This window comes from Geotrypetes seraphini, chromosome 11 (genome assembly GCF_902459505.1).
Source record: "Geotrypetes seraphini chromosome 11, aGeoSer1.1, whole genome shotgun sequence".
Taxonomy (NCBI): domain Eukaryota; kingdom Metazoa; phylum Chordata; class Amphibia; order Gymnophiona; family Dermophiidae; genus Geotrypetes; species Geotrypetes seraphini.
The window spans coordinates 87603756-87624729 of record NC_047094.1 but is presented as its reverse complement, the minus strand read 5'-3'; positions in this window follow the sequence as shown (position 1 = coordinate 87624729).

Here is a 20974-nt window from a genome sequence, read left to right as displayed (position 1 = left end):
TGGTCATCATGATAACGCCACCACATGTGTGATGCAATCGGGTCAACATCCGCTCATGTGTTGAGGCCCATCTGGCCATGACCTCCTTCAGTGGAGAGATCCGGGAGGAGGGGCAGTGCAGGGAGAGGATGACAGACACCAGCGAGGAGAGTCATCCACATCAGCTGACTGCCTACAGGATGTGCCTCTCACTGCAAGAGGCATGTCTTGTATGCAGTCAATTGGCGCGGCTGACTCTCCTCCTTGCCAGTGTGTCACGGCACACAGTTTGAGATACACTGATCTAGAGTGTGCAAGGTGGGCACTGCTGGTTCTGAACATGGTTTTGGTAAGAAGGGAAAAAAGCACTCACTGAAGTCTGATAATTATTTTGGAAAAACTTAGAATGTTTTCAGCAAAACATCTGATTAGAGTAAAACTGAATGAATGGTGGTTAGTGTATAAAGGCTTGAATCTCACTGACTGTACTGAATGTGGAAGCCAGTTTTCCAAGTGAGATATTTGAGAAGCATTGCACAGCAATTCAAATGAGATCTGTAGGAATCATGCAAGAACAAAGTTAAGGACCCATGGAGGACTTAGTAGGCTTATAAGTAGTCTGGTGTTGAGAAGGCCTCTCTAAAACATGAACTAAGGGATACAACAAAAGAGACTTTCTATATGTAGGATGGTGAAATGCTGTGATGGCTGACAGATATACTCAGACTGAAGTTTCATCTGATAGCAACAAAATATATGATAAAACCACCAGGAGAGGGCAAGGACGTAGAGAACTTAATTTTGCACTACAGTGCAAACCATTTCCAGACTGTTAAGAACATTTTATGGATGGTTTCCTAGAGGTCATGGCAACATACTACATTTGCAAAGACATTACCTGATTGGCTAGTACCTGCCATTCAAGAGTCAGGCAGTGAATGGTAAGGACCTGAGACAGGTGTAAGAGATGACCCTCCTTTAAGTCAATGGGATTTGATACTGTGGAAGTCGGACTGGCGGGGATGAAAGATTAGGTTCTTACCTCTGATAATCTTCTTTCTTGTAAATCCACACTTTATTCTGGGACAGGTGGGATGTTGTCTTCCCTTGCTAGCCAGGGGCTGTAGGAACTTCAATTGATAGCAGTTTTGATTCCTCCCTCTGCTACTATCCCGTGGAGCATGCTCCCTGGAACTCAGTCTTCAAGCAATCAGGAACTACTACAGGAAAAAAAGAAACAAGAGAGAGACAGGAACTCCCCGTCCTACAATCAATTCTGCTCACTTTAATATTTTCAAAATAGCAACATGGATCCAAAGGAACTTCCTGTGACCTGGAAAAATGGGGATATGAAGATATGCCTCCATTAGATCCAGGGAGGCCAGAAACTCTCCCGGTGCAACTGATGCAATGACTGAACATACGGTCTCCATTCGGAAGCGGGGCATATTCAATACCACATTGACTGCTTTGAGATCCAATCTTCAGAGCCTTTCTTTGGAACAATGAAGTATATTGAGTATCTCTCTGAGCCCATGTTGTCCTCTGGCAAGGGCTCAATGGCCGTAATATCCAGCAGTCTGCAGACTAAGTGCCTTTTTGGGACGTCCCACAGGAGAATTGAGAAAGAAGTCCGACAGAGGTTGGAAAAATTCCAACTTTAGTCCGCGATGGAGGACCTCCAGGACCCAGCAGTCTGAGGTTAATGTCTCCCATTCCACCAGAAAGGAGAGCTGCCCTCCGATGCGGGGAAGAGGCTACAGGCCTGGTGTGAGAACTGTTTCTTCGTAGGAGCAGCTGGACATCTATTTGAGGACTGCCGATGACCATGTCCTCCGAAATGCTGCCTGGAGGAAGATGGGTACCTCTGACCCAAGGCTAGAGGACCAGAGTACTGATGTGGGCATCGAAAACGCTGAAAATTAGGATGCCCAGAACTCCTAGGGGGGAATTCTTGGCCCTGAAGTGTTGAAAATATTATTTGAATGGTGCTGGCCACAATTTGAGCTCAATACTGGCCAATTATCCAGCTTGAGAAAGATAACAAGTTCTCGATTTCCCTGCAGAGATTGGCAGCAGTGACTACTAAGCACTAGCTCACATGTGAAACACAAAGCCTGTGAGCCAAATCTGGCCTGCCTGGCCATTTTATGCAGCCCGCAGTGACTGTGCGCTGGCTTGAGGGTGATGCGACGTTTTCCTCATTGCCACCCCCAGGTGTTTTACCTTCTGGCTAGCTCCCTCCTCACTACTGCAGGCATTTCTGTGCACAAAGGCAGCGGCTCCTCGTGCGTCCTGCACCTCATCTGAAAGCCTTCCCTCTGACGTTGCAACATCAGAAAGCTTCCCGTTCAGGCGCAGGATGCACATAGGAGCCACCGCCCATGACTATATGCATAGAAATGACTGTAGCAATGAAGATAAGGGAGCCAGCCAGAAGGTAAACACCCACTAGAGGGAGGCACCTAGTTGAGTCACAGAATGGAGAGAGAAGGGGGGGGGGCGTGTTGAGACTTGAGAAAGAGGGAGCACAAACTTCAGACAAATGATAAGAGGGAGGGAGCATGAGCCATAGAATGGAAGATTGGAGAGTGAGGAAAAGAGATGTTGAGGTGAGGGAGGGAATAGAAAGGGAGACTAGATGGGCCATTTGGCCTTTATCTGCCGTCATGTTTCTATGAATTGGGTGTCTGAGAGAGGGAAAGAGATGGTGCACATGAGGAGATGAATAATGAGAATTGTTGTGTAGAGAGAGAGAATTATTAGACATGGTGGTGGGAGAGGAGTGAGGTAGAGATGCATGGGGAAGAGAGATGCCAGACCATGGAATGGAAGGAGAGAGAGATGCCAAACTGCAGGGAGGAGAGATGACACACCGCAGAAAGGAGAGGAGAAAGATGTTAGACCTCGGGAAGAGGGAGGGAAGGAGAAATGCCAGACCATGGGAGAGGGAGATTTCAGGCTATGGGAAGAAGAGAAAGAATGCCAGACCTTATGAGGGGGAAGGGGGAAGAAAGAGTTGTCTTGAACATTGGAGAGGGATGAGATGGTGCACAGGGGATGGAGAGGAAGGGGAGACAGAGGGAAGAGATGGTGCACAGCAATGGGTGCAGCATAGAACAGATAAGAAGAAATGCTTATGGATAGATGGAAATAGGAGTGAAGAAAGAGGGAGGAGATGGTACATATGGATAGATGAGAAAGGAAGACATGGAAAAGTAGATAGATTTTGAGAAGAAAACAGAAAAATGGAAGAAAGTTGAATGTTAAAAGTTAATGCTAAAGATGTATGGCAGAAAGTGAAGGAGAGAAAAACAGCAAATGGATACGATGACCCTGGATACACAGTTAAGAGCACAGACAGAAGAAAGTGCAGCCAGAGACTGGGAAAAGATGGTTTGAAAACCAAGATCACCAGACAACAAAGGTAGGGGGGGAAATGATTTTATTTTCAATTTAGTGATTGAATTGTGTCAATTTTGAGAATTTACATCTGCTGTCTATATTTTGCACTGTTCAGGAAGAAATGCATTTGTTTCTATTTCTCTGGGGTTATACTGAATGCAGAGTCTTGAATCTTAGGGTTTCGTTTGCATGTTAGTACTTCTAGTTTATGGCCCCGTATTTGCATAGTGGTTATCTGTGTTCTGGTAGGAATGAATGTTGAGAAGCATACAGTGTGCTTTGTGTAGTTTAATTTTGTGGTTAACCATTGTGTGTTATTAATAAGATTATATTGTGTGTTTATATGAAAAATGAATGGGAAAAAATGATATTACAATTAGTACTATTTTGGAAGCGGGGTCTGAGGACAGAGATTGGGTGGGGTCTAGCCTGCGACTTAGCCTGCCTGTCCTCTCCCCTGAAGCTGACCCAGTTCTTGTTTGAGCCACACTCGCTCCTTTAGTCTTCAGTGGCACTCCTTGCAGGGACAGCACAGTGATTTCCATGTTGCACATAAATAGCTGACCCGGAAACCTTCTCTCCAATGTCAAGAGTTAACATCAGAGAGAAAGCTTGTGGGTCAGTCACATGCAGCGTATTAATCACTGCCGGTGCCATCCCTGCAAGGACTGCGGTGAAGACTGAAGGAGTGCAGCTTGAACAAGAACTGGGGCAGGGGACGGACGGACAAGAAGGGAGGAATCCCCGGCTGCAGGGGGCAGGCAGGAAGGCGGGATCCCCAGAGGCTTCTACGGACGGGTAGCTACTTACATGCAGGGAAGGGGGGGAGAGGGGTACAAACTCAACACAGATAGGAGGAGGCATGAACACGGCCACAGAAGGGAGGGAGGGGCACTAACTTGGGACATAGGAGTGAGGGAATAGAAAGGGAGAATTGTTGGGTATGAGTGTGAGGGAAAGATGATGGCACATAGGGAAAGGAAGAAAGAGGAAAATTAGTCAGAGGAGAGCTAAGGATGAGTGAGAAATGTTGGATATGGTGGTGGAGAGGGAACAGAGGGACAGAATGAAGAGGATTGGCAAGGGGGAGGAATATTGGACATAGTGACGGAGGGAGAGATGTGGCATTGTGCTAGAGGGGTGATAGGCATGTGGGCAGTGGTAAAATATTTTGCATATGATCCGGGGGATGAGAGGGAGAAATGTTAGATGTGACAGTAGAGGAGGTGGGAGAGATGCCTGGATCTCTCATGACAGATGGACAGTGAGAGACAGAGGGAGACTTGTTGCCAATAGGGGTGGAATAGAGGAAGAAAAGTTGGACTCATGTAGGGAAAGACATGTTAGTTGGGGAAGAGAATGAGGTCCGGAGGAGAGGAAGCGTGCAGGAGGCAGAGGAGGGGCGGGACCGCGGCGCAGGAAGCAGCGCCTAAGCAGCGCAGGGATCACTGACGTTGCAATCCTGCTGCGGCTGCTTCATAGGTGGTGTGGGGAGGCCAGGGGGGGCGAGCGGTCCTTCGGGGTGGGTCGGGGCATCAGGCCTTCAGGGTGGGGCGGGCGGGCAGGCAGGCAGGCTTTCAAGGGGGAGGGGGGGTGATAGGCAGGCAGGCAGGCCTTCAAGGGGGGGACAGGCAGGCCTTCAAGGGGGGGACAGGCAGGCCTTCAAGGGGGGGACAGGCAGGCCTTCAAGGGGGGGGGACAGGCCTTCGGGGGGGTGCAGACCTTCAAGGGGTGCAGGCCTTCATGGGGGGCAGGCAGGCCTTCAAGGGGGGGACAGGCCTTCGGGGGGGTGCAGGCCTACAAGGGGGGACAGGCCTACAAGGGGGTGGGACAGGCCTTCAAGAGGAGTGCAGGTCTTCAAGGGGGGGACAGGCAGACCTTTAAGGGGGGGACAGGCCTTTGGGGGGACCCTGGTTTAGAAGTACACGGAGGGAAGAGGGTGTTCAAAGAGACGTGCATATGCCAAACTTTGGGGGGGGGAAGAAATAATGGGTCTGAAAATAGAGGAGAGGAAGAGAGATGATGGACCATGGGATTTAGGGAGGGAGGGAAGGAACAGAAAGGGAGAGAAATTGGACACAAGGGATGGTGTGGAGGAGGGATAGAGATACTGGATAGGAGGGTAATTGGGAAAAGAAAGGGAGAGATGGTGGACTCTGGGGTGGTGGGGAAGGAGGGAGAGATGCCGGATGAAAGGGTAGTTAAGAAAAGGTGGATCTGTGGAGGGAGATGAAAAAAAGGAAAGATACCAGACTTCCTGGGGAGGGAAGGGAAATGGAAAGGGAGGACAGAGTTGGCAGATGGATGGTTAGCATGCAGAAAGAAGAAAGAAGGAGACCCTGGCAAGCAAGTTATCAGAAGAAAACCAGAGCCTTGGACCAACAAGATTTGAAATATAACCAGACAACAAAAGGTAGAAAAATTAATTTTGTTTTCTGTTTTGTGATTACAATATGTCAGATTTGAAATGTGTATCCTGCCAGAGCTGGTGTTGGACTGCAAACGTGAGCTAGGATTTAACAGATAGGAAAAATCCTTTTTGTTTCTTTATTTTATTTACACCACAGCGCCAGTGTGGTTAGGAGAAGCCAAAGGGGGTGAAAAAGCTATAAAACCCACCAGGAGTTTTGAAAAAAATCACCCAATTGGGCAGGAAAATCGAATTGAAAAACCAATTCAATAGGCTGAATCGAAATTTTTTTTCCTGAATCTGGCAGCATTAGTTTGCGCTACTGTCTTAGACTTTAGGACCTGGGATTGGGGAGAGAGTACTTTAAAATGCAAGTGAAACGAGGATTTGGTCAGACTTTTGAAGGGTCTGCAGAAAAAAAATATTGTATAGGCCAGGGACATGAGACAGCAGGAAATGGGAACTTTTCTTCCTTCTATTTTTGTGAATGGAAAGGCTGAGGATGTCAGAGAGTTCAGTTAAAATATGTGCTTAATAAGAAAATATAATAATGTGTTTTATAAAGATTATAGCATAGCTGGCCTACCCAGTGAGGTGTTCCTAGTGGTGGTGGTGGCAGTGTGTCAATGTGTTGAGAGGAAGAGGTGGTCTGGGAAATTCTGTTGAGCTAACTCCGGGCCCATTTCCACTCCCCAGTTAGTCCACTCCACTCAACTGGTTCACATCTTTGGGTGTTGTTTTGAGATCTCTTCCAGTGGTTTATCAGTATCTCCTTCTGGTCCAAGGAAGGAAACTTTGTTATCCTTAGCATTGACCTACAGAATGTTTGTAACAGCGCTGCTTGTGTGGCATTAGGCTATGTAGTGATCGAAAGAAAAAAACAGACCTTTGCACATTTTTGCACTATATGGTGGGTGCATGAGGAGATTCACATTTCCTGCACAACTAAGTCTATGTGAAGTTACCTTGTGCTGTATTTGACATCTAGCAAGGTCTCTGTTTGAAAGGAAAGATCTAAACTTAAAAATGAAGTGGCCAGAAGTTATGGTAAAAGCAGATAGTGTAGCGGGTTTTAAGAAAGATTTGGACAAATTCCTGGAGGAAAAGTCCATAATCTGTTAAGACATGGGGGAAGTGTCTGCTTGCCCTGGATCGGTAGCATGGAATGCTGCTACTCTTTGGGTTTTGACCAGGTATTAGTGTCCTGGATTGGCTACCATGAGAATGGGCTACTGGGCATGATGGACCATTGGTCTGACCCAGTTAGGCTATTCTTATGTTATGTTCTCATCTGTAGGGGCCTTTGTTTTCACTTCTTAATTTAATGTATTTTTTTTCTGAGAACTTATCAGTGTTTTTTATAATGGGAACAAAAATGGAAGAGAATTCATGTGTGTGGGATGAGGGGGTAACTAATTTCTTCAGCTAAATAATTCAATCCACCTCAACCAGACATAGGAGAACTCACGCACCATTCACACACCCTCCAACCAAAAACGTCAAAAGAAAAAAACTGTTCGACAACCTCCTAGCCGTTTGAGCTGCAACACTCGACCCCCAACTCTACAGCCTATTGACCTCGACCACAAACTACAAAACCTTCAAAAAAGAAATAAAAACCCTTCTATTCAAAAAACACATAAAACCGAATGAACACAATCAGAATTGTCCCAAGCATCACCTGCAACTACTCCATATGTATTTCTGATGTCATGACAATTCAGACATAATTTATGTTATGTTATGTTTGGAATATAAGAAAATTTTCACTGCCTGTTTCTATTCTGACCATTTATTCCGTTTCATGGTCATTACAAAAAATATTTTTTTACATGGGGGGGGGGTGTCAAAAAATGATGGGCACCGGGTGCCACATACCCTAGGTATGCCACTGGCTCTGGCAAATTTCAATGGACTCTCAGGCATCCCCCCCCCAAGTATCCATGACCATTTTGACTATGTCAGGATGATCAGGGAAGGTGGCAGACTGCGTTTTTGTTGTTGTTGTTCTCTACTCATAAGAGAGCAATTTGCAGTAGCAGACTGACTAATCTCCAGCTTCAACTCCTGGAGACTCAGATAAATCAACCAGGTTCACAGATTTGAAAAAAAACCTCCACACCGTAAGATCCTCACCCAGATCTGGAAGTCCATCCAGATCCTGGATATCAGCGAACACTACAGCATCCCCTCGCAGTAGTAATGCCAGCCTGTGTGAGCAAAGGCATGGTCAGGCATCCAGGTTCTCCATGTCAACCGCCAGTGCAACAGGTTGGGACGCCATGGGGAGACTGGGCTAAATACCCATATCTTGGAAAGGAGGGTCCCTGTGGCCGGCGTGGATGCCTGAGGAGGTGCTGATGGTGCCATTTTCTTTGCCAAATAAGCCTGATACATCATGTTAATTTAAAGCAGGTGAAGGTGTAGATTCACCTGAGGAGAGCGAAGCAGATTGGAGTTGCAAATCTCTTACCACCAAGAGATTCTATAGAAACAGGTTAAAGATGACGATCTATTGGACTCATTACCGTAGCAGTTGGTAAAATCCTCTTTCTTTTCCCCTTTATTCTTTGCTCCTTGTGGCTCAAAAGGGACGTGTTATGCCATAGGCCGTGTTCCACAGCAAATGTTTAAATGAGGTCAGAGGACCTCTCCTCCAGTGCTGACTCCAATCAGCTGGTAGCTGCAGGGGTGCCTGTCTGCAGATCACAACCTTCTGGGAGCAGACAGCCCTCTCAGACAGCCTATTTCAATGATTATCCCAGGACAAGCAGGCAGCCTATTCTCACATGTGGGTGACGTCATCCATGGAGCCCGGATTCAGAGAGCCTCGCAAGCAGACTTGCTTGAAGAAACCGGGAAGTTTCGAGTCTGCCGCACCGCGCATGTGCGAGTGCCTTTCAGTTCTTAGTTTTCCACGGAGCCGAGAATTCCGTCTTTGACGCTCTGCGCTGTGCCTTCTCACCACAGCTCATGTTTTATTTCTTTATTACAATACAATGTCGCTGTGCTTTTCTTTCGGTCATTGTTAAAAAAAAGTTGACTTTTTTCGTTGAGCGACGGCAGGGCCTGTCACACGCCCTCAGCCTGCGGACTTCAACTTTGTGACGGCTATTTTTCCTTCTATGTCCCGGCCTTTCACGGGCTTCAAGAAGTGTAGCCAGTGCCAGCGTGCGATCTCCCTCACTGACCCACACCGCTTGTGCCTTCAGTGTCTGGGGCCTAACCATTTCCCAGAGTCATGCGTTCCCTGTGCTACCCTTCAACCTCGAGCCCTCAAACATCGTCAAGTTCAAATGGAGAAGATTTTCAGTATGGAATCCCCTGCTACACCCTTAACCTTGACCAGGCAGGAGACAGAGGGTTGGAGTGAAGGGTCACTACTCGGGCTGGAGGAAAGTCACGAGCGGAGTTCCGCAGGGGTCTGTACTTGGACCGCTGCTGTTCAATATATTTATAAATGACCTGGAAACGGGGACAAATTGTGAAGTTATAAAATTTGCGGACGACACTAAACTCTGTAGAAGGGTTAGAACTACGGAAGAGTGTGAGGACCTACAAAGGGACCTAAACAAACTGGAGGAGTGGGCGAATAAATGGCAGATGAAATTCAATGTAGGGAAATGCAAAGTCATGCATATAGGGAGAAAAAACCCGATGTTCAGCTACCAAATGGGGGGATTAGTATTAGAGGAAAGTAACCTTGATAGAGATTTGGGTGTACTGGTGGATACAACAATGAAGTCAACGGCGCAATGCGCAGCAGCCGCGAAGAAGGCAAACAGAATGTTGGGTATTATTAAAAATGGTATTACGACCAGAACAAAAGAAGTCATCCTGCCGTTGTATCGGGCAATGGTGCGCCCGCACCTGGAGTACTGTGTTCAGTATTGGTCACCGTACCTTAAGAAGGATATGGCAATATTTGAGAGGGTCCAGAGGAGAGCGACACGAATGATTAAGGGCATGGAAAACCTTTCATACACTGAAAGATTGGAGAGGCTGGAGCTCTTCTCCCTGGAAAAGCGGAGACTCAGAGGAGACATGATAGAAACCTACAAGATCATGAAGGGCATAGAGAAAGTAGAGAGAGATAGATTCTTCAAATTTTCAAAACATAAAAGAACAAGAGGGCATTTGGAAAAATTGGAAGGGGATAGATTCAAAACAAATGCTAGGAAGTTTTTCTTTACTCAGCGGGTGGTGGATACCTGGAATGCGCTTCCAGAGGATGTAATAGGGCAGAGTACGGTACTGGGGTTTAAGAAAGGATTGGACAATTTCCTGTTGGAAAAGGGGATAGAGGGGTATAGATAGAGGATTACTGCACAGGTCCTGGACCTGTTGGGCCGCTGCGTGAGCGGACTGCTGGGCACAATGGACCTCGGGTCTGACCCGGCAGAGGCATTGCTTATGTTCTTATGTTCTCCGATTCGGTCAGGCCTGCTACGGGGTGTCCTTCTGCCTCCATGACTTCAACCTCAACTCTCATCAGATCTTACTCATTTGGAACGTCCTCAACCTCGAGTAAATCTGCCAAGTCTTCTCCTGAACTTCTCTCAGGTCAGATACCTCAGCAGACAGATCCAGTGGTAGTCCTCAAGCTACCTAAACATTCCCAGGGCTGTGGAGTCGGTAGATAAATGTTCCGACTCCGACTCCTAAGTTTTTTGTACTTCAGGTACCCGATTCCAGGTACCTGAAATTTCCTACGACTCCGACTCCACAGCCCTGATCATTCCTCCAAGTCGAAGCATTCTTCCTCTTCGTCCTTGGAGCCTTTAGCCTCAGCAAGTGGTCCAGTTTCAGACTGATCCACAATTGCAGACTACCATCCAGAGCATTTTAGAGCGGGACTTTGTTCAGTTACTGACCAAATATAGTCCTGCCTCGACTCTGCTTTTAGAGGCTTCCAGAAAGCCTGCCACTAGACAATGCAACCACCAAAAATGGACTAGATTTTCTACGTGATGCATCTCTCATAACAAGGAGCCTTGAGATACCTCCTTGTCTTCCATCTTGGATTATCTTTTGCACTTATCTACCTCTGGCCTCAAGTCTACATCCATTCGAGTCAATCTTAGTGCAATTGCTGCTTTCCATCAGCCTATCTAAGGGAAACTCCTTTCTGCTCATCCTGTGGTATCCAGATTTATGAAATGACTTTTTAATGTCAAACCTCCTCCAGTGGTTTGGGATCCCAATATTGTTCTTCCTCAATTGATGAAGCCTCCTTTTGAACCAATGGATATGGCTCACATCTGCTCGAAGAGTCAGTGAGCTGCAAGCTTTAGTTGCTGATCCAGCTTTCAGTTTTCCATTATGACAAGGTGGTCCTCCGTACTCATCCTAAATTCTTACTTAAAGTGGTTTCAGAATTTTATCTCAATCTATTGTACTTCTAGTATTTTTTCCAAGGCCTCATTCTCATTCTGGAAAATCAGCTCTTCATACCCTGGACTTTAAGTGTGCTTTGGCTTTCTATTTAGAATGCACCAAATCACACAGATCTGCTCCTCAACTTTTTGTCTCCTTCGATCCAATCAAGTTGGGACACTGATTTCTAAGCGAACCATCTCCAACTGGATGGCTGCTTGTATCTCTTTCTGCTATGCTCAGGCTGGACAGAGTCGAGTCACAGCCCACAAAGTCAGAGCCATGGCGGCATCAGTAGCTTTCCTCAGATCCACTCCTATTGAGAAAATTTGCAAAGCTGCCACCTGGTCCTCAGTTCATACTTTCACCTCTCATTATTGTCTGGATGTTTTCTCCAGACGGGATGGCCATTTTGGCCAGGCAGTGTTACAAAATCTATTCTCCTGAATTGCCAACACTCTCACCATCCCATTCTGGTTAGCTTAGAGGTCACCCACATGTGAGAATAGGCTGCCTGCTTGTCCTGGGATAAAGCACAGTTACTTACCGTAACAGTTGTTATCCAGGGACAGCAGGCAGCTATTCTCACAACTCGCCCACTTCCCCTGGTTGGCTTTTCTGCTAGCTATCTGAACTGAGGAGACGCACCCTGTGCTGGGTGGGAAGGCACTCGTGCATGTGCGGTGTGGCAGACTTGAAACTTCTGAGTTTCTTCAAGCAAGTTTGCTTGCGAGGCTGTCCGCATCCGGGCTTCATGGATGACATCACCCACATGTGAGAATAGTTGCCTGCTGTCCCTGTTACAGTAAGTAACTATTTTTTGGGAGATCTCCAGAAGTAAATTTTGGGCAGTATGAGACTTAGCCCTAGTTCCCCCCACTCCTAAAATCCTAAAAGTGCTTTGTTTGGGGGTTCCTGTGCTTTTCCCAGGCTGTTTTATTTAGCAAATAGCATCTGCGGCGGCCATCATGGATTTTACCAATTTGAATTTAAAGTTTTTTCCCTCTACAAGCTTTGTTTTTGCAACAAAATCACTCAGATGGATTCCCCAGGACAGGATTCATGCCCTGTTTGCGGTGGATGGCTGTCCAGCGAACGGCTATGTTCACGTGTGCTGTGGCATGGGAGCAAGATGAAATTTCATCAACCCAAGTTCCCTCGACCGCTGATGGGGTGTCATAAGGACATAAGAATTGCCATACTGGGACAGACCGAAGGTCCATCAAGCCCAGTATCCTGTTACCAACAGTGGCCAACCCAGTTCCCAAGAACTTAGCTAGATCCCAAGTAGTAAAACAGATTTTATTCTGCTTATCTTAGGAATAAGCAATGGATTTCCCCAAGCCATCTCAATTATCCAAACCTTTTTAAAACTCCGCTAAGCTAACTGATTTCAGCACATTCTCCAACAATTACACATGTGAAGAAATATTTTCTCTTGCATATTTTAAATCTACTACAGTAGGTTCAATGCATGCCCCCTGCCGTAATGAACCTGCTGCAATTAAATGTTTTCCAGATGTTCTAAACAGACACAGTACAGAAGAAGACAGTTCCTACAGCTTAAGGCTTGGGTCCTGGCTATGAGAGCTATATTTTTTATGCAAATGTTGATATCTTATGGGAACAATAAGTATGTTTTTGTAGATCCATCTCAGTTGGAAAATTTTCTTCTGCTAATCTTCTCTCTTGTAAATTCACCCTTTATGTTGGGAAGTAGTGGGAAGTAGTTATCCCCTGCTGCCAAGGGCTGTAGGAAACTTCAATAATAGAACTTGAGCCCCTCCCACTGTGCTTATCTCCTGGGGCATGCTATCCGGATCCTAGTTAGTTAACAAGCAGCCAGGAAACTCTACAGGATAAACAAGAAACAAGAGAGAGAGAGAGGCACAGGAACTCCCTACCAAACAATTCTGCTCAATGCAACATATTCAAAACAGCAACAATGCACATTGACAAACAGATATGAAACATGAAAACCTAAACTAGAAAACAGGTTTAGGAGGAGACTGCCTATACAGTTAGCAGGGAGCTAAACCCAGAAATCCCCTCTAACCTAAGTCTACATTGAAACAGATGGCCTTCATAGCAAGGCTGGTCCGAGACTGAAAACCGGCTTACCAGTAATTGGCCAGGTGATCTGCGAATTGGACAGAAATAGAGTGGGTTCCCAGCACAAAGGGTAGATTTACAAGAAAGAAGATTAGCAGAGGCAAGAACCTAATTTTTCGCTATTGTACAATCCTCCTTTATGCTGGGACCTGGTGGGACATAACAGAGCAGTCCCTAAACATCAGGGAGGGACTGATGAGCCCGCTGCCCACACCAATGCCCCAAAAGCAGCATCCTGCTTGGCCGCCACATCAAGCTGAAAAAATTGGTAAAGGTGTGCAGGGAAGACCATGCGGCCGCCTTGCAAATCTCTTCCGGGAAAACTGATCTAGATTCCGCCCAAGAAGAAACGCCTCTAGAAGAATAAGCCCAGACCCAAAGTGGGGGCTTTGTCCCCACCGTCACATAATCAGCAGAATGGCTGTATGAATCCATCTGTAAATGGTAACCTTAGAGGCAGGCCTACCCTAATGGGCCGGACCTGAGAGGACAGATGGTCTGAGAGGTGAAACTCGTTGGAGACCTCAAAATAACGCAGAAGTAGGCGGTGAACGTCCAGGAACCACAAGGTCTGGTCCTGGTCTAGAAACCCGAGGAAACAATGCCGGAAGATGAACGTCATGGAATACCAGAAACCACCTTCGGAAGGAAATATGGCAGCATCTGCCAGAGCACACGGAATCCGCGATCCTCAGGAAAGGATCCCAGCATGAGAAAGCCTGGAGGTCCGAGACCCTAAGAGCAGACATGACTGCAACCAGGAAAACAGTCTGAATGGTAAGATCCTTCAACGAGGCCTGTGCAAGGGGTTCATAGGACAGATGAACCAGAATCAGAATTCACGTTGTACATGGTACAACCGAACCGCTTCCCTCAAGGAACGGACATCCAGATGAGGGTTTAGGGAGCCTCTGTGCGAGACAGGACCTAAAGAAGAAAACCTTGCGATCTGTACCCCGAGGGCACCACAAGGCCCTTTTTCAGGCCAATTTGCAGAAAATCCAGAACCTGCGCCATCAAGGGAACTGAGGAATCCACCCGAGCACTAGAACACCAAGCCTGGTAGCACATCCAGGCCTTGGTGTAGGCCACGACCGTGGACTTCTGCTTGCTATGCTGCTACTGAGCAATGATCGCGGACGAGTAGCCCCTGGCAGTCAAGGCTGCGCGCTCAAGAGCCATGCCATAAGACTAAAGTGATCCAGATCCTGCAGATCAATTGGCCCCTGAGTAAGACGACGAGGGTGGCAGGGAAGACGAAGTTCCTAACCAAGCCGAAGCCGAACCAGATCAGCATACCACGGTCTCCTCGGCCAATCTGAGGCCACCAAGATCACCGGGCCCCCGTGTACTGCAATGCGATGCAAAATGCACCTTCTTGTGGATCACAGGGGTGGGTGGGAGATGTAAGGGAGAATGCCTCGAGGCCAGGCCTGCACCAGAGAATCCAGGCCTTCAATGTCTTCCTCTTGTCGACGGCTGCAAAACCTGACTGCATTCTTGTTCTTGGCAGACACCATGAAATCGAACGTTGGGCGACCCCACTGTCGTACTATACACTCGAAATGTTCACCTGGAGAGACACCACTCTCAGGACGCCAGTGTCTATCAGCTGAGGAAATCTGCTTTTCCACTTAGGAAAACAGTAGCTAAGCAGCCATGCTCAGAGGATGACTCCTGGTGTCTCCCTTCTGGTGGACATATGCCACCGCTATGGAATCATATGAGAACACTTGGGCAGCTGGATGATGGAGACACTTGTGGAAATGTAGCAAAGTAAGGCGAAATGCCCGCAGCTCCAGGCGACTGATCGATCACTAGCTCTCTAAGGGCGATCACCGGGCCCTGTACCGGGGCAGACATTCAGACTGCTCCCCAACCGCAAAGACTCGCGTCTGTGGAGAGAATCACCCAGTCTGAATACCAGAGCGGAATGCCTTTGGACAGAATCAGAGAACTCAGCCACCATCGCATGCTGCTGCGCACCGCCACCGAACCAGAAAAGTGGAGCAAGCAATGAGTTCCGTTGTGGGTTCCATCAGGACAACGATGACTCGTAAAGAGATGCAGGCAAGCCCTGGCCCACAGTACCACGAGCGATGCCACTATTATCCCCAGAACGTGGAGATAAAAACGGTGACGGAGTTTTAAAAAGCGTGAGATGAACAGATCTAGAATCTGAAAATAATAGTAAATATTGAAGAACTAAGGCCAGTACTGGGCAGACTTGCACGGTCTGTCTCTGTATATGGCCATTTAGTAGAGGATGGGCTGGGGAGGACTTCAATGGCTGGGAGAGTGTAGATGGCCTGGAGTGAGCTTTGAAGGACAGTTCAGTAGTTGGAACCTAAGAACAGTACCAGGCAGAGCTTTGGATTCTTGCCCAGAAATAGCTAAGAAAAAAAAAATTAATAAATCCAACAAATTTTTTGATTGAATCAGGTTAAGCAGACTAGATGAACCATTCGGGTCTTTATCTGCCGTCATCTACTATTACTATGTTTTTTATATTGCTAAGCCATTGGAGCCGGAATGGCTAACATGACTCAATGGCATGTTGAAAATTTCTCAGAGACAGGGGAAGAAACACTTTGTTCTGAGCTGTATGGAACCAGACCCCCCCAGATACTCCAGTTCCAGCGTAGGATCGAGATGGTTTTTATGACAACTTGATCACCCATCACAGGCGTTGCAGAAATTGCACCACTTGTTGCACTACCCTGGTCCCCTCCGCCATGGAGAGAGCTCTGATCAACTAGATGTCTAGAGAGGAATGGGCCAGGATACCCTGAGAGCGCAGATGAGCCGCAATTACCAGTATCCTCATAAAGGTCATGGGTGCCGCCGCCTGGTTGAATGGAAGAGCAGCAAACTGAAGGAGGTGACCCAGAACATGGATCCGTAGAAATCTCCTGCGACCCGGAAAGATGAGAGATCAGGGAGGCCAGGAACTCCCCAGGCGCCACTGCCGCAATGACTCACTGTACAATCTGTATTCTATCATGAGGTACCTTCAGTGTCGCGTTGACCATTTTGAGGATCAAGAATTGGTCTCCAAATGTCAGAGCCTTAGATTGGAATGATGAAGTAAATGGAGTAGCTGCCTGAGCCGAAGTCGTCCTTTGGAATGGGCTCGATGGCCGCAAGATCCAGCAGCCGACGAACCATGGTCTCCACCCTACGTGCCTTTTTTGAATGCACCGCAGGAGAGTCCAGAACTGAATCAGACCCATCGGTCGGAGGTCACTGTCTCCCACTCCGCCAGAAAGCAAGGCAAGAAGCCTGGCGTCAGAACGGCTTCTTTGTGGAAGCGGGTGGACATCTGTTTGAGGATTGCTGATGGAAAGGGCCTCCAAAACGTAGCCCTGAAGAACTGAATCTTTGACCTGGGCGCCGGAAGGGACAAGAAAGAGAATGCCCCTAACTCCTAGAGGGACGAGGTCTGTTTCCTGGCAAACCTTTAAGTTCTTGGTCCTGAATACACGCCAGGAGGTCATCTAGACCTTAGCCAATCAGGAGTTGTCCCTTGAATGGTAACCCTAGTTAGAGTGGCCTTACAGGAGAAATCCACGGACCACTAACATATCAACTCTCCTGGCGGACACTGATTAAATGCCCAGCTTGGCGAAAACCTTCATTGTTTCATATAGGAAGACTGCCAGATAATCTACTCCTGAATATCCAGATCGCAGAGGATCACATCAGGATCATGGTGAAGTTTGGAATGGCATGTCCAAACGACAAAAAAGGTGGCCACGATCACTCTGATTCGTTGCCACGGAATCAAAAAGGCAGATGAAAATAAGAATACCCGCCTGTCCTGACCAATGTTCACTCTAAGGATTGATGAGGTGTGTGCAAAAAAAAATATGCATGAGCGACAAGTTACATACTCCACAAATTTATGAGCAGGCGCGGAGGACGCATTTTAAACAAATGTAGTTTATCCTTGTACTCCTTATGTATTTTTAATCATTTATGGATATGTTTGTATGTTTATCGTTCTAATGGTTTTATTTATTTCCCCAAATTTATTTTTGTTATACACATTGAAAATATTTGATATTGCGTTTAAATCTAAATCTCAATAAACTTGAAACTCGAAACGAGTGCCCGACTGCCCGTGAGATTGTGGGTCAAATACTCAAAACTTAGAAGAATAACAATTTACTTAAAGTTCTTTTAATTATGTAATATCATCAGTTCTTCAATCTTCACAAATATTCTCTTCAGTTTTCCAAAGATTGTAGACCTTTTCAGCATTTGTCCAGAATTTAAAAAGAGCTTTATTCTCATTAAATTGTCCAGATGCTCAACATCTAGTCTATTTCTGTGTTTTGTCTTTATGTTGTTCATCAAACTGAATCCTCTTTCACAGTCAGCACTTGAAGCCTGGAATGTACCGCAGATATCCAGAAGCAAAAATAAGTCTTGAAGTTGATCCTGCTGTTTTGTGAATGCAACTAGATCTGCAAATGTCTTAACTGCTCCAGTTTGCAATTTCTCATTAACAATTAATTTAAATTCTGGAAACTGCTTACAAAGTTCTGCTTCGTTGTCTTTTTCCAGAAGAACATGGTATCGGTTTCCAAGCCTCTTCATCTGCTCAAGACCAAATATATAATCCTCTAAGTTCACAGCTGTTGAAAAATATTCTTTGCCAAATACTGCTCAATCTTGTAATTCTTCATCTGGAAATCTATTATCCAAATGTTCACATGTCTGCTGAATGAACTTAATTATTGACTTTGTGTTCACTGGGTGCTAAAATGACGAAAGCAAATGGCTGGCATTTTCAGTGTAGTGAGGTTTCTCTCCAAGATACTGTGATCTGAGTTTCTTTATGTTTGCCTTTGCAAACTGAAAGGCTTCCACACTAGACAGCAAACTTCTTTGAAAAAGTTTACACAAGTCGCTTAATTCTGATAATACATCATTCAATATTGTAATTGCAACATGGTATTCTGGTTTCTCTAGGCAGTATTTATGGACCGGGTCATTATTCTCATCAACCTGATTTCTACAGTATTCCACTAAAATATTACATTACATTACATTAGTGATTTTTATTCCGCTTGTGCCTTGCGGTTCAAAGCGGATTACATAAGAAGAGAGCTGGACATTTCCAGGAGGGTACATGACATTGGAGAATACAGATTGAGGGTATAGACTTAATGACAGAGTGAGGGTGTAGACATAATAACAATGGAAGATAAATCAGGTTACATTACTATACATATCAAATATTCTGTTTCCATACTTTGGTAGGTAATCGGTTTCGGTAGGGTGAATTAGGTTCCAGGTATTTTTTTATTATTTTTTTATATGTATTTTTTGTCGATTGATGGTATGGTGCCAGGGAGTGAGCAAACCTGGTTGGTGGAAGAGGAGAGGGAGATTAGGTAGATTGTAAATACTTTTTGAAGAGCAGCGTTCATAGTTCAAAATCAAAGCATTGACAGCAAAATGCCTGGATAACCACCGAACTTTGTTGAGTGGTCTGAATGCAATCACTTCTGCTTCAGCAGCTTTGGCCAAGGCCTCAAATTTATCCTTCTTGACAGATAATCTGCAGAAAATTGTGTAAACAGTTCTCAGCAGAGTTTCTATCTCCTTCATCAATGGTATATCTTTCCATGCATCATCTATTCCCAAATCCTCTCTGTGTGCCACACAGTGTTGTTCAGACAAATGTGGAATTAACTGGCGAAGAAATGCTGCTACCCCTCTCTGCTTGCCTAGCATAACTGAGGCTCCATCAGAGGTAAACATAACCATCTTGTTCAAATCTAATTCGTTGTCTGCATAAAATTTCTGAATGGCTCCAAGGATTGAGCAGTGTTCCCGCTAAGCTGCGCTGGGGTGCGCTGGCGCACAAAATATTACCTCGCAGCGCACAAGTTTCTCGTCACAGCGCACACAGTGTAGAGCACAGTTCTTCAACCGCCGGTCCGCAAACAAAATCTTGCCGGTCCGCGAAGGATTCTGTCCCCGCCGCAACGAAAGGCCGGCGTCAGCTGACTTGCAACTTCCTGTTGCAGTCGCTGTGCCGGGACTCCTGCCTTCGCCGGGACTCCTGCCTTCCACCGCGTTTGCCTCCTGCCTTGTCTCCGCACCTCCAGACCAGCAGCGGCAGCTGTGTATGCTTTTAACTTCAGCACAGAGCTGCCCCTAATCAATAGTTTAGCGCGGTTTCATAAGGCAGCCTCGGGGCCTTTGCTAGGCCGGCCCACATCGCATCATCGAAGCGGGCCGGCTATCAAAGGCCCCGAGGCTGCCTCATGAAACCGCGCTAAACTATTGATTAGGGGCAGCTCTGTGCCGAAGTTAAAAGCATACAGAGCTGCCGCTGCTGGTCTGAACTCTTGGGCCGCTGAAGGAGGGCAAAAAGCAGCTGTCCTGGAGGTTTCCCTTCCTCTCGCCTTTACAGGTTCCTTTTTTCCACCTTTTTTTTTTTTCCTTCAAACGGCAACGGGCCCCAGCATCGACATCAATCAAGTAAGTTCCACTGTCAATCAAGCGGTTCTGCTCGGCCAAAGCTTCCCCTGTGACATGAGCCACCCTCAGGGGAAAGAAAGTGACCCACAAAGGTGAGGAGAAGGGGGGCAGATGATGGAAGTTGGGGGGGGGGAGAGAGAGAGAGAGAGAAGGGGCAGATGATGGAATGGAGGAGATGAGAGAGAGAGAGAAGGGGACAGATGATGGAAGGGAGAAGAAGGGAGAGAGAGCAGAAGGCAGATGGATGTCAGTTGAGAAGGGAGAGCAGATGCTGAATGGAAGTGGGGAAAGAACACATACTGGATGGAAGGAGGAGATAAATAAAGGGGGAAGAAAATAGTAAGATAATGGAGGGGTGAGGGAAAGGGGTGACAAGCTGTGTGTAGACACAGTGAAAAGAGGGAAACGGGACTAAATAGTAAGAAAGAATTTAATTTAGATGGAGGCAGAAAATAGAGAAGGAAGACCAGAGAAGAAAAGGGAAGAGAGAGCAGAGAATGATCAGATCTGAGTGGAGGAAATGAGAAGAGAGATATGCTAAAAACCACAGGGGGGAGGGAAGGATAGAGATGCCAGACCATGAGGGGAACAGAAGGAAGATGATGGATGCTAGACCAAATTGGGGGGTGGGGGGGGGGCAGGAGGAGAGATGGCAGGGAAAGACAGACAGGGAATGGAAGGGGCAGATGCTGGACTGAAGAGACAGAGAAGGTTATCATGCTGCTGTACCGGGCCATGGTACGCCCTCACCTGGAGTACTGCGTCCAGCACTGGTACTTTAAGAAGGACACGGTACTACTCGAAAGGATCCAGAGAAGAGCAACTAAAATGGTTAAGGGGCTGGAGGAGTTGCCGTACAGCGAAAGATTAGAGAAACTGGGCCTCTTCTCCCTTGAGCAGAGGAGATTGAGAGGGGACATGATAGAAACATTCAAGGTACTGAAGGGAATAGACTTAGTAGCTAAGGCAGGGAGAACGAGAGGGCACTCTCTAAAGTTGAAAGGGGATAGATTCCATACAAACGTAAGGAAGTTCTGTGGTAGAAAGCAACATATTTATTTGGCTCATAACTTGCTGGCGCCCGATATTTTTAGCTCACAGTGAAAAAAGTTTGCTCACAACACCCGCCCGCTTAGAGGGAACACTGTTGACAAGCTATCACAAGCTGTTAATTTAAAAATTCCAGCGCATACA